Genomic DNA, 12,566 nt, shown 5'->3' on the forward strand with positions numbered 1-12,566 from the left:
AAATACAAAGAAAAGAGGGGAGGGGGGATGGCTGCCGAGGGGGAGCGGTGTGTGTAATTCATTGTCAGCCGCCTCTGCTCAGCTGCGTAATTCATTCCAGGAAAAAACGTAGTCTTCCTGCAGACAAGCGGAGCTTGGGCTCGTTGGCCAGGTGTGGGCTGTGGCTCCGTGAGCCCTGGAGTGTGTCTGGAGCAGGAATGGGCTCGTGGGTCCCTGGATCTGGCCCTGAGAGCCCTCACCATGCTGTGGGGAGAGGTGGGCTTCGCTCTGGCAATGTGGCAGGAGAAGGAAGCCTCTACAGATGGAGGAGGCACACGAGGTGCCAGGTGAGACTGGGGTGTTATGTGCTGCAGGGGACTGGAACTGGCTGGTGCCAGTCGCTCCATGGCATCCCCATTTGAAAGGAGAAGCTGGTACCTGGGCTGTCCATCAGCAGCAGCCCAGGCTGCCCGGGAAGACCTTGTGGCAGGAGTTTGAGCCTCGGAGCAGGGCTGTGAGCCACTCTGTGACCCGAATGGGGGAGAAGATGGGAGCTTGAGGCAGCAATTCCTCCCATTTGCTGGCTGGGTGAGGCTGGTGCCCTCTGCAGAGCAGGACTGCTGCAGGTGGAGGAGCCTCTGCTGCACCGCCCCATCCACAGAGCCATTAATAACAGTGCGGGAGGAGGAACTCGCAAGTGCCTATGATTAATTAACTTATCACGGCAGTTAATGGCCAGCCTACTCTCCTCTGCCCCGTGGTGCAGGAGATGGAGTTGGCATCACTTCTCACCAGGAAAGGTGCAGCCCTCCGCCAGGAGCGATGGGCAGAATTTGGAAGCTGTTTTCATGCACTGCTTATGGGTGTTTGGTGGGTTCGCTTTGTCAGATGCTGAGGGGATGGGTCTGTAAGGGGACTTGCTGCTTATCAGAGCCAGGTGTCCAGCTGTCTGGCAGGGGCCCAGTGAATATCAGCTTATCTTTTACTAGCAGTGGTGTTATCCCATGTCTTGCCCGCGTTGGGGAACACTCGCTCTTACTGAGGCTGAGTGACTTCTTCAACATGTACTCTGCTTGTCTCAGCACTCTCTCATAAATTAATATATAGAAATCCAGGTACCACCTATCTCGCATCAAGCACGGGGCAGGTGGCAGAGCAGTGCAGTAACGAGGACATGCAAAGCAAGGTTGGTTTTTGAAATCTAAGTGGAATGAAATGATCTGCTACACAGGTGACCCTGCCCAGGCAGGGGGATGAGCTCTACCGGGTGCAGGTCGTCGCTTCCATCCCAGGTGCTTTGCAATAAGGTAGGAGAAAGAAGAGCTCTAGCAGGAGTGCAAGGTATTAAAATTAAACTGCACACATTCATGTAGTTTGGTCAGCATGACACAACCCAAGGTGTGAAATGAATGCGATGAGACTGGGGCTGCTGCTGTGCCAGTAAGAGGAGCAGTGCAAGCCTGTTGTCCTGTATCCTAAAGGGGATCATGTTCCCCTTCAGGCACCTTCAGTGTCTGCAACAATGTTGGCTATTACAGCAGAAGTCAAGCATGTTGGGAACCTCTGTGCTACAGACTGTAATTTCCACTATCTCCAATTCAGAGACCTGTGAGAGCCTCCTGGAGTGACTTCCCCTCTCTAATGTCCAGAGTTGCCAGTGTACATCTCTATTAGAGGCTGCTAGCAGAGACCTGGCTATTGATCTAGCAAAATGTGCTGTATTTGCTGTTGAAGGCAGTGCCGTGGTTAGATGTGCAGTGATCCAGGTGCACAGAGGAGGCACTCGTGAGATCTGCGAGTGCCTTACCTCAGTAAAAAACATCCCAGTGTCTGATGAACACTTCCCATGTGCAAGACTTCTGGCCTTTCTAAGGAAATCTCATGCTGAGAGCATCTGTGCTGGGAGCAGGCAGGGTGTTTTAGCTGCCAGGCCATGGCTTTGCTCTCGCTGCTTACAGGAAGGATTACATTAACCAAAATGCTTTCAGTCCTCTAAGAGCTTTCCCCTGTGCTGGCTTTGCTCCTCTGTGACAAGCAGCCACCTTCCTAAATCCTCAGCAAGTTGCTCCTGGAGCCGTCTTGTGAACTCTTGTGTTCATCTTCTGCCTCCCAATCCCTCTTATCCATGAGCAGGCACATCAGGGAAGCTCGTATGTCCTGCCCCACAATGGTAGTGATGCGCCAGATCAGGAGGGCAGGTATTTTATTTTGCTTTTCCCTCTCCTATCTGGCAGCCCCCAGCATTGGTCACGGTGTCTCGGGCTTTCTGCTGTGTCTGTGAAGCATTGTTTCTCTTTCCCATATGATACAGATGTTTTTGCAGGAGCGTAAATTACTCCCATCCAGTAACTCTTTTATGAAACACAGTGAAGAAAAATGCAAGTGAAGTTGGTAATTAAGTGTTTACTGTTAAGTACTTTATATATTATATACTATAGATCATTCCATCCATTAAACAAACCATTTAACTCCTGTTAACAGCATTATTGTCTATTATTAGGTTAATCAGCATTCACATCCTGTAACTCTGCATTTCTGTCTAATTAGCCTTTCTTTCTTACTTCATATTTCTATTTAATTAAGCTCAGCATCAGAGCTGAATTCTCTGTACTCAGCACTAGGAAAGGACTTTATCCTTTCAATGCCCAGGGGGGCCAAGGGGCCCAGGTTTTAAGCAGTCTCCTTGGATATCTGCTAAGGTTTTCTTCCCTGAGTCAGTCCCTGCTTAACTCTGGAGAAATTTGTGTCCGTGTAAGGAGCTGTAGGTTTGACACCTTCCTGATTATCTCAGATTATCAAAGAGCTCCCGCTACGTGTGGTGGCTGTAGCTGGTGTAAGGGTGCTGCAACGATTGCATGGAGCATCCAGCCACTGCTCCAGCAAGAGGATATAATGAGTTTGCTGCTCTTGCAGGTCACTGGCAAATATAGTGTCGTACATATGAGACTGTGTGTGACATTCCTGGGTCAAGGTACTGAGAGTTTGCAGTGCTGGGGGTCTGACAGGTGCCTGTTGAAAGCTTTCCTGTCCTGCCACTGAACCAATCTAACCTGCTGTTAATGTACCATCTTAACCACATAAGATTAACTTATTAACAAGTTAACTGTTTCTTACTATCCACACTGGCATTCGAGTGAAATCTTTGCAATCCATGGCGGTGCTGGTGATTGACCTGATGTCCCCTCAGAAGAAGACATCACCCTGAACCAGCTCATGCTGTTGCTTAGAGTACCAATGTGGCAGAGGGTTTTGGAACTTTTTTCCCCCCAGTGAAGACAAGTTTGTTCACCAGAAAAGAAGAAATACTGAAAACAAGTCAAAACAAGGTTCACAGATTTTTAAATCTGGATCACGTCATCTCACTGGGAGTTGTATGTATGTGTTGAGTATGTGTTGAGTAAGGAGTTTATTTTCTTCGTGGCTAGAAAGGCAGGGAGTTTGTGTTGTGAGTGGCTCATGCTTCCCTCTGGATATGAGGATAAGGATCAGCAGCTGGGAATAGCTCATATTTTACCTGACCGAGGCAAAAAAAATAAAAAGCATGGTGGTGCTTTTCCACTTGTTCCCAGGCTCTGGCTGTGGGTGAGAGCTGGGGCTGGTGGGACAGGGCATAATACCTGCCTGTGCATGGGGTTTTGCTGATGAGCAACAGTTTTATATATAACTCTATGGGCCCCGTTTGACAAACCGTTGCAGGGTTGCTCAGGCTTTGATCTCCGGAGGGATGTGTGTTTAACTGGTGTGCTAGTTAGCTAGTGGCACTGACCCATGAAGAGGGTGGGTATGAGGAGGCCATGGTACTATGCACCAAGCTGTGTGAGGCCAGGCTGGGGTTTTGAGCTCTGTAGTGACATTCTAGCTCATATCATGGCAGTGTTCTTTTGGCATAAACGTGCGCTCTGTTCTCTCAATCCCCAAGCCCTGGGGTCTGCTATGGGAGGCTGTCAATTGTAATCTCTCCCCCTCAGATGTTTAAGGAGATACCCAAGGCACCTAATGTGACAGCATCGCTGGAAAGCAGATTAAATAGCAGGCAGGGAACACCTTGCTTGTCACCACTTAGCATCCAAGATGCAATGGCTTTGAGGAATTGTCTGTGCCCCTCCAGAGTCCCTGAGCAGCTCTTTTTGCTAGTACTAGTCCAGAACAATCAGCAAATTGAGTTCTTTTTATTAACTTTAAAAGAAGACATTAGCCTCAGCCTGGAGAATAAAACCAATTTATGAGGCAATTAGCTCTGCAAAAACATTTCAGTCTCCCCAGAGCAGCCATCTGAGGAGCATCTTATTCCAGCTGCACAGCTTCTTCCGGCCTTGGGTTTACAGCACACTCCATTTATCATAAATAATAATAATTATAAACAAATGGTTTCCTCATACGTGTGCGAGACAGCCAGGAAGGTCTTGTCTGCCTGAAACTAGACCATGTTGTTGGCTTCCTCCCTTCAGGTGATATTCCTGTGGCCTTTTACTTGATCATGATTCATTTTGATGCGCAAGCTCTTTGTAATCAGTGCTCTCTTACATGGGCTTTTCACAGAATCTTCAACAGGGTTAGCTGCAATACAAAGAACTTGAACTACAAGAAGAGGCCATAGCAGCAGACTCGGAGAGCTCTGTGTCTTTTCCAAGTCCCTTTGTGGGAATTGCAGCTTTCTCAATGCACAGGAATTGCTTGTTAATGCTGGAAGTTTGGGCAGAGGCCAAAAATGAGGTCTTCCTCTACTGTCATTGTCCTGAACAAGTAAATTCTGGATGGTGAAGGTAGTGCAGGGACAAATGTGGATTGGAGTTGACAAAAAAGTTTGATTTGCTACTTGTGGGCTAGCCTGAGACTTCCAAATTTGCCTTAAAAGTAAATTGAGATGAAAAGTTAAAATTCAATTTCAATGAGTTGATGCAAAATATTATTCTGCCAAACACAGAATTCCTATTTTCTGTGTTTTCCTGTTTCAACTTTTCCATTTTATTATAGACATCTGTTTCCTGATTTTAGTTACACGATGCTATTGTGGAAGCGAAAACCATACTCTCAAAGCCAAAACACTAGGCCATAACATTTTTACTACAAACATTCTCAGCAAAGTTAGTGAAGTTCTACAAAACTGTATGATTCTGTCAAATCAACATTTTTTTGACATAAGGTGATGCAGCTGGAGGAGTGCTGACCAGCTTTGTTTGGCTTAAAAAGGGAGAATTCCTCAGGAGAAGAGCCCCGGGCTTGCACTGTTTTCACCTCCATCAGCAGGAGGGGATCCTGTAGGGCTTCGTGTGCGTTAACAAACCCAAGGGGAAAGAAAGTGCAATTGTCTGCTCGATTATATGTGATCACATTAAAATAGCCAGAAAGAAAAAGGGCTAAACCCCAAGCTTTTCAATATGAATCAGGATGCCCAAAAGACATGGAGATTCCCATGGAGATTCTTCAGGTGTTAAAATTGGGTCTGTCTACCTCTGTTTCTCTCTGAGCCCTGTTTCTGAATCTCAAGAAGGAGGTACCCAGCCCTGAAATGCAGGGCTTATATTTATTATGTAGTCCTTATATTTATTAGGCTAAAGAGCATGAAAGGGCAGGAGGAATTTGATGAAAGCCAATGTTCAGAGTTACACCCAGCACCAGTCCTGTTGGTCACTGTGACTCCTGGATACAGCCGTGGATCCAGCATAGGACACACGCATCCCAGGCAGACCTTCCCAGGCTTGAATGTTCACTGCTGCCTTTGGTCGTTGGATTAAAGACCTCACAGGACTGTCACGTCAGGCGTGGTGGCTGCAAGCCCTTGGGAGGTGAGCTGCTTGGAAGGGGAACGTGTGAGTGACCCAGCACGCTCAAGCCTTTCGCAGCAACTTCCCGTACAATTTCCAGTTGTGCATCTTCCTTATGCTCTGCACCGCAGATTAAGCACGGGATTTACAGCCACTCAGAAATACTGCTATCAGTAGCTTGACCAGCCCGAGCCTATCAGTGGCTTTGAAGTGATTTTTTTTTTCTTCTTTATTTTTTAAAATCCTCTCCTGCCCCACTTCTTTCTCCATCATTGAGTTAAAGGTCTGGTTAACATCTCCTTTGGAATAATTCTGCCTTTAAATTTTGATGACTCAGTGAGTCCAGCTAAGGCTTTTTAAAAGCTTTTAAATCTAAGCTTTGGGGGTTTTACACAGCTGGTTAAATCTGTAATGACTTTTCTTCATTCCCACTTGAACTTTCTACTCTTCTGGTGCTCTTTAACTCCTGCAAGGCCTCATTTAGGTTCCATCAAAGCACTTGCACAGTGAGAGGAATAGTTCTTCCATCATCCCCTTTTTATTAATGCGTGGGTGTATAAATGATGCTGCCTCTGAAGGGATTGAGCACAGCCTGAAGAAGACAATCTCTGAAACTATTAGCTATCATGGCTGCATCATTCTGTATGGAATCTGTAGCAACTGGAATGCTTCCTCTGTGTGTGTGTGTAACACATCATGCATTTACAGGGCTAAAGTCACTCCTGCCTCTGCCCTCCCTAGGTCTGTCCATAGTACTGTTTAGTTTAGGTCCAAGCAGTTCTCACATCTTAGTCTGCATGACCAGGGACATGAATGCTTCAACAAGCTGTTGCTGGCCTTAGAGGAAGGACTGGACTTAGCCTGGTTTTTAAAACTGAGGGGTTGGTTTTATGGTCAGGGCTGGTGTCAACTGTCCCACTTGCTGAGCAGAAAGAGCTGCAGAAAACAAAATTGCATTCTTCATGGCTAAAGGTGAAGGGACACATCAGCACAGTAGTAGCAGAGGGAGCAATTTTTCGGCAGCCCTTCTTTGCAGGACAGGTAGCCAGGGCGCACCTTTGCAACACACTGCTGCTGCTGACAGCCATGGGGTGTCTCACAGCAATGGCAGTCCTAAAGCACCTCTCCATTGCCTGCCTTCAGGTGTGAGATAGTCACTAGGCAGCTGCTTGAGTGGAAAAAAGAAAAAAACAATAGCAAAGAAAACAGGGAGAAAAAAAGGGTGAATGAATACATCGTGTTGTACTTAGAAACCATCTTCTGTTATCGGTGGTGTTACGTGCATCAGCCTTGTTAGGTTGCTTAGTCGTCTTCTGGCCAAATATTCCTGTGCTGATGTACAAAAGCTGTCCCACTTTGATACTCACTCATACAAATGTTAGCACTGCTGTAGTGGAAGCAGCTGTCAGCTGGATAATTACACAGAGGCTGCTGGGTTTTCGTGCCGATTATAAAACGATTCAGACATCCTAGTGGGAGGCTGCAGCGCGATGTTTGGGCTGGATTTTCAAAGGTGTTTAGGTGCTGTAGCACTCAGATGAGTGCCTGTGGGGACTGACAAAGCCCGAGAAGCCTCTGTGCCTAAATCATACTGAAATCATGGGCGTTTTGGTGTTGGAGCTGCTAGGATGCTTCTGGAAAGTCCTATTTTTAAGAAGAAATGTTGGTAACACACCTTATGTCATGGATAGCTGGCAGCTACAAAAATACCCAATGCCAGGCTAGAGTAAACAAGATGAATGTATAATTTGATGTTCTTGCTGTTGAAAAGGGATTTGGATCAGATGCCTTTGAAATACTAGACATGATCTCTAAGGAAGGGTAGATGTGTCAGGAAAGAGAGTTCATCTGCAACAGCTTCAGGAGAGCTGGCTTCAGTCTTTGCCCTGCCCCAGACTTGCCGCACGATTGCAGGAGGTTGTGGAGGCCCAGGCTTTTGAGTACATAGCAGTTGAGTCTAGTTTGGAGGTCTCTCACCCCAAGTCCTATTTAGTCCCTCAACAGATTTTGATGGCCACTGTATCCAGTTTCTATCAAGAGTTACTAACACATTGGTCTCCTTTAGATGTTTGGATGAACTATGATTTTCTGTTACAGAAGATTTTACACCTGCCCTGTTCCCCTGGTCTGCAGGGGAAAGCCCAGCCCGATGCCTGGCCTCAGCCCAGCTGGGCAGGCAGCAGCTGGAGCAGCTAATTTGTATGTGCAAAATCCGCCCTCAAAGGCAACGTACCTGCACAACAGCCTTGGGTAGGAACTGGCCACATCTGGCATCTCTCACCCGTGCATTCGGGTGTTTTGCATCAAAGTGCACGTGGTGTTCCCTGTGCTGGCACCTTCTGCTGTGGGTGCCTGTTGTGTTCAGAGGGTGATGGTTATTCTCTCTCTGCTGGCTGGTGTTGGGCAGTAGCCAGGGGCTTCCTGTGGGATGTGGTGGGCTGCTTCTCATCTCTAGAAGTAATATTGTTTGTGTTTTCTCAGCAGGAAACCTGTCACAAAAAGCCTGGTATGATTCTAGGCTGATGTGTGTCTCCTAGGGGTTCATCTTCCTTTTGGGACAGGCTGGAAGAAACATGTCTGTCTTGTAAATGTCATTGCAGAAGGAATAAAATGGTTTTCAGCGTTACCAGAGACAGCACTGTATGACTTTGCTTCTTCCAATATGAGGTTACAGGGCAGCAGGCCATCTTCAGCTGTCAGACACGGAGAGCAAGCGGCGCCTTCCTCTTCTGGCTTTTCAGACTTAATTCTTCCTTATGACATTCAGATCTTGCTCTCCTCTTGCTACAACCAGGGTTGCAGCTGGCTCAGGAGCTGGGCTTTGACAGGGGTGAGCCCTTGCTTGCAAACAGTTCTTTTACAGCTCTTGTAGGACTTGCCACTACAGCATTTGGGGCTTTTGCAATGATCCTGCTGCTGCCACCATGTTGCGGTTGTTGCCTTCATTCAGCAGAAACATCTCACGCAGATCCCAGCTCTGCAGTGTCTCAATCCGGCTCTGCGTTTGGGGGGAAGAAATTGAAGCAGGAGGGAGGCTGTAGAGCCCCAGCAAGAGGTACACTCCCCACATCCAGCCTCATGCTGTGGCTGGAAATTGTCTTGCAGGTGTCGCTGGTCCATAGGATGGGATGGAGGAGAGCTAACAGGCCTTATCTCAGCTGGGGAAAAGAGCTCTGTAATTAGGATAAAGCCCTACAGCTGCCAGCTTTGTAATTCCTTTTCTGCTTTCGTACTATGTGGAAGCGAGTTGTGTTGCCCGCTCCTCAGCGGATGGAAGTTTTGTTGTCTGAGGCTGGATCACGCCCAGGACTGTGGTCCAGACGTCGGATGGAGAAGGGTAGACAATAATGACAGCTTGGGCAGGTTTTTCACAAAAAAAATAGAAGATGAGGCCACCTTTTCCAATGAAAAGGAGAGATATGAGGAGCTGGGGAGTGTGTGTTACGGTCATTAGCATGGAGTTTAAAAGAACTGACAGTGCTCTGTTTTAAAGTCCAGTCGGTAGCACTTAATAGCCCTGGCTTCCCACAGAAGTCCCTCAGCCTGTTTGCAGTCGCTCCTGGCAGTGAGACTGGCAGATTTATATGATTTTACAGGGATACAAAAGAGTTACTTTGCAGCATGGCACCGTTTCCCCTTAATGGACTCTGGGACGAAACAAATTTTGGTGGTGTAAAAGCGCCTGCGCTGTTGGACCAAAGTAGTCCATTTGCAACACCCTGCAGTGAACAAAAGCCACAGGACTGGTTATGGCCACACTGAAAGGTAGCAAAAGAGATCATCACACCAGGCACTTATAAAAGGACAGATTTATGGCAGTGACCTGCGTATTATAAAAAATATAATTCTTTTTGCTCCTGAATTCAGCCTATTGTTAAAGAGCCAGTGTGCTGAGTGTTGCACAGGACGTTGCAGACAGGATATCTCCATGAACCACCTTCAGGAAACCTGTGTGTATTAGTGACATGCTTGTGCAAGGGCATATTTCTTTCTTTGAAATGGCTCAGCCCCTGTGAGGAAGCATGTAAAATAGTCCCTAGGTGGTGGCCACGTTCCCTGGGAGCAGCTTGGCCGCTCAGCCGTGGGGAAGCTGCAGGAGGCAGATTGTGAGCAAGGAAGGATGCATGAAGGGTGGCCCTGGAAGAAGAGGAATAGCTTACTGGGGAGAGGGAAAAAAGGTCTTACGGTCAAGGCTGAGACACAGCCACAGCTTGTAGATAAGCATGCAGGTATGGGTTAGGACCTTTATGTCATGATGTCGAGCAAAGTCTCTTTCCCTTAAATGCTCATGTTGCGTCTTTTTGGAAACTGCAGAATTTCTCCCCTTGAGGAAGTCCGGGAGGTTCAGCAATAGCTCTGTCAAGTTTCCTCTTCACTTTCTATGCAGAACAACCAGGGAATCTGAATTGATGGACTGATGTTACAGTTGACACCTGACAGGCTTTTATCTAGACAGCACAGACAGGGGTGCAATGTCTGATTGACATATCACTTGGACTTTAGGAATGAGATATATCTATTCCACTTTGGTAACTTATTATGGAAGATGTCTACAGCTAGGCTAGCAGTCCGGTGCCCAGGAAGGGAGAGGAAAAACAACCAATAGGTTACAATACACTTTATCTGGTGGTAGATGCCTAACGTAGACCAAAGTACAACCACCCTATTGACCGAAGAGGAATTGGGCCAGCTAGCTCAGATACAGATAGCACCAGCAAAGTGGGCTGGGTTAAGTGTGAGGAGCTGACTTGCATCACACGTGAACAGAAATGGTTTGAGTTTTCCCATGAGCCTAAAGGAGGATTGAAGTTTCCCACATCCACACTCATCTTAGGTACACGCACTCACACAGAGCAGAAGAGCAGTCATACTACCTTTGGGGATACATGACTAATGCAGAAGTTAAGCATGTCAGGTCTATCCAGATCTAAAGCAATTTAGACCTGTTCTCCCTTCAGCCCTGTGGGTATCATTGGAGAAAGATGACTTCTAACACTCCAGTTTACGCTCCGGTTCATCCAGCTGATATAAGACCAGTGCTTAGAATCGTAGAATGGTTAGGGTTGGAAGGGACCTCAAAGATCATCTAGTTCCAACCCCCTGCCATGGGCAGGGAAATCCTCCACTACACCAGGTTGCCCAAAGCCTCATCCAACCTGGCCTTGAAAAAAATGTTGGGATGTATCAGATATTAAACTGATAAGAACAGATACTGCACTTGATCTTAGCCAAAAGGCCGAGAAGCTTGTTGATTTTGAGCTGAAATTCCATATATGTAAAGGGGCGTGATCCCTGCTCAGGCTCCAAAACAACCCAGTCTGCAGACGTACATGTCTGGGAGTCTGCAATCTGCGAGTAGCCAGGCTGGGAGCATTGAGTACACCCACACTGCCGCAACTGCATAGGGACTGGGGTGTCGTTCTCAGGGTCCCACACTACTGTGGCTTCTGTGGTGTAACCCAAAGGCAATGGAGAGAAGAAAGGAGCTTGCTGAAGCCAGAAAAAGTTTGAGAGCTTTCTTCGTGACTATGGGAGCTACTGCCTAAACCAGGCAATGCAAAGATCCTGTTGCCTTAAGCAGCTAAACTTCTTGCTCTGCCTTGCTGGTCTGCATATCTGCAGGAACAGCTCAGGGTGGCAGTGCTGCCTTGTGGTTTGAGCCATTCCCTGGATTGATTTCTTTTTCTTGCTGACACGCAGGGAGTTGTATCCCCAGAGTGAGTATCAGGGGTTTCATATGAAAAAAACACAGATGCAAACTGCAGAAATCTGCGTCCCGCCATGCTGGGTTTAATTAAGAGCATGCTGAAAAAATCCCTGTTTGGTAACACCTCTCTGCAGTCACGCTGTGTTGGAATTCTGGTGACTTTATGGCAAGGCTGAGTTCGGGCTCGCATCTGGCAATATTAAATCACTGCCCCGTAGGAAGAGAAGGTTATTTCTATTTTCTGCGTTTCCAGTGACTACATGTGCCAAACCCACATTTCTACTACAACTGGTAGAAAGAAAAATGCGTAACCTGTGCAGGAAGCATTGGGAAAGAGCAGTGTAAAATGCCACGCCACTGATTGTTAGCTCTACCTGGTCCCAGAGGAAAGTGTAGCCTTTGAAGGACAGTATTTCATCTCGACGTCGTCTGGCTGGGAGGTAGCAGTGGCACACGTATCTGGTACGGACAGAGGCTTCTGCTGCGCTGGTTGCTATTCCGCTTGTGCTCTCGGCGCTGGCCTCTCTCCTGGGGACGATTGACAGTGTTTCATGTGTTTGAGAAACTTCAACAAGCTGATATACGGATGCAAAATCTGCCTACTAAATAAGTTTCACTTGTTTTCCTGTGCAATTTATTATCTATGAAATGTATTTATCTTGTATAATCTTCTTATCTGCCTAATTAGGTACAGTTGTATAAATAGAGATGAAGGCAATGGGACATCACATTTTTTCCTGGTCATGTCTGCTTTATTCACCCAAAAATCATTGTCCAGCTTGATTTTAAGAATTTCCCTTATTTTTCCTGGATTTCCAGTGTAGTCTAACTTAAGGTACGTATACTGTACAGTTACCCTTCCCCTGAACAGCAGATTTGCTGTGTGGATGCTCTGTGTTTTTTATGTGGCACCTGTGGCCCATGTGCTTAAAAGCACGTATATTTGTCCAGGGACTCTCAGATGGAAATAAGGCAGCCGTCAGGATGTATAAAGGGATATAGAAATACATTTCTATGTCTAGATATGAATCATAAATCTCAAACCACCACCATTTACGGTGACTGTCAATTTTGTGGTGGGGAATTTCAGGAGCCCGGGTAGGAAGATGTCCTGT

At 46.9% G+C, this 12,566-nt stretch overlaps 1 non-coding gene across 1 annotated transcript; it reads right to left on the reverse strand.

The window, feature by feature from the left end:
- Positions 1–10,796: 10,796 nt before the first annotated feature.
- Positions 10,797–10,992, reverse strand: LOC147528377 (U2 spliceosomal RNA). The gene has a single exon (XR_015222319.1). It is a non-coding gene; the product is annotated as a U2 spliceosomal RNA (small nuclear RNA).
- Positions 10,993–12,566: the final 1,574 nt, after the last annotated feature.

This window comes from Tauraco erythrolophus, chromosome 8 (assembly GCF_009769465.1).
Source record: "Tauraco erythrolophus isolate bTauEry1 chromosome 8, bTauEry1.pri, whole genome shotgun sequence".
Taxonomy (NCBI): Eukaryota; Metazoa; Chordata; class Aves; order Musophagiformes; family Musophagidae; genus Tauraco; species Tauraco erythrolophus.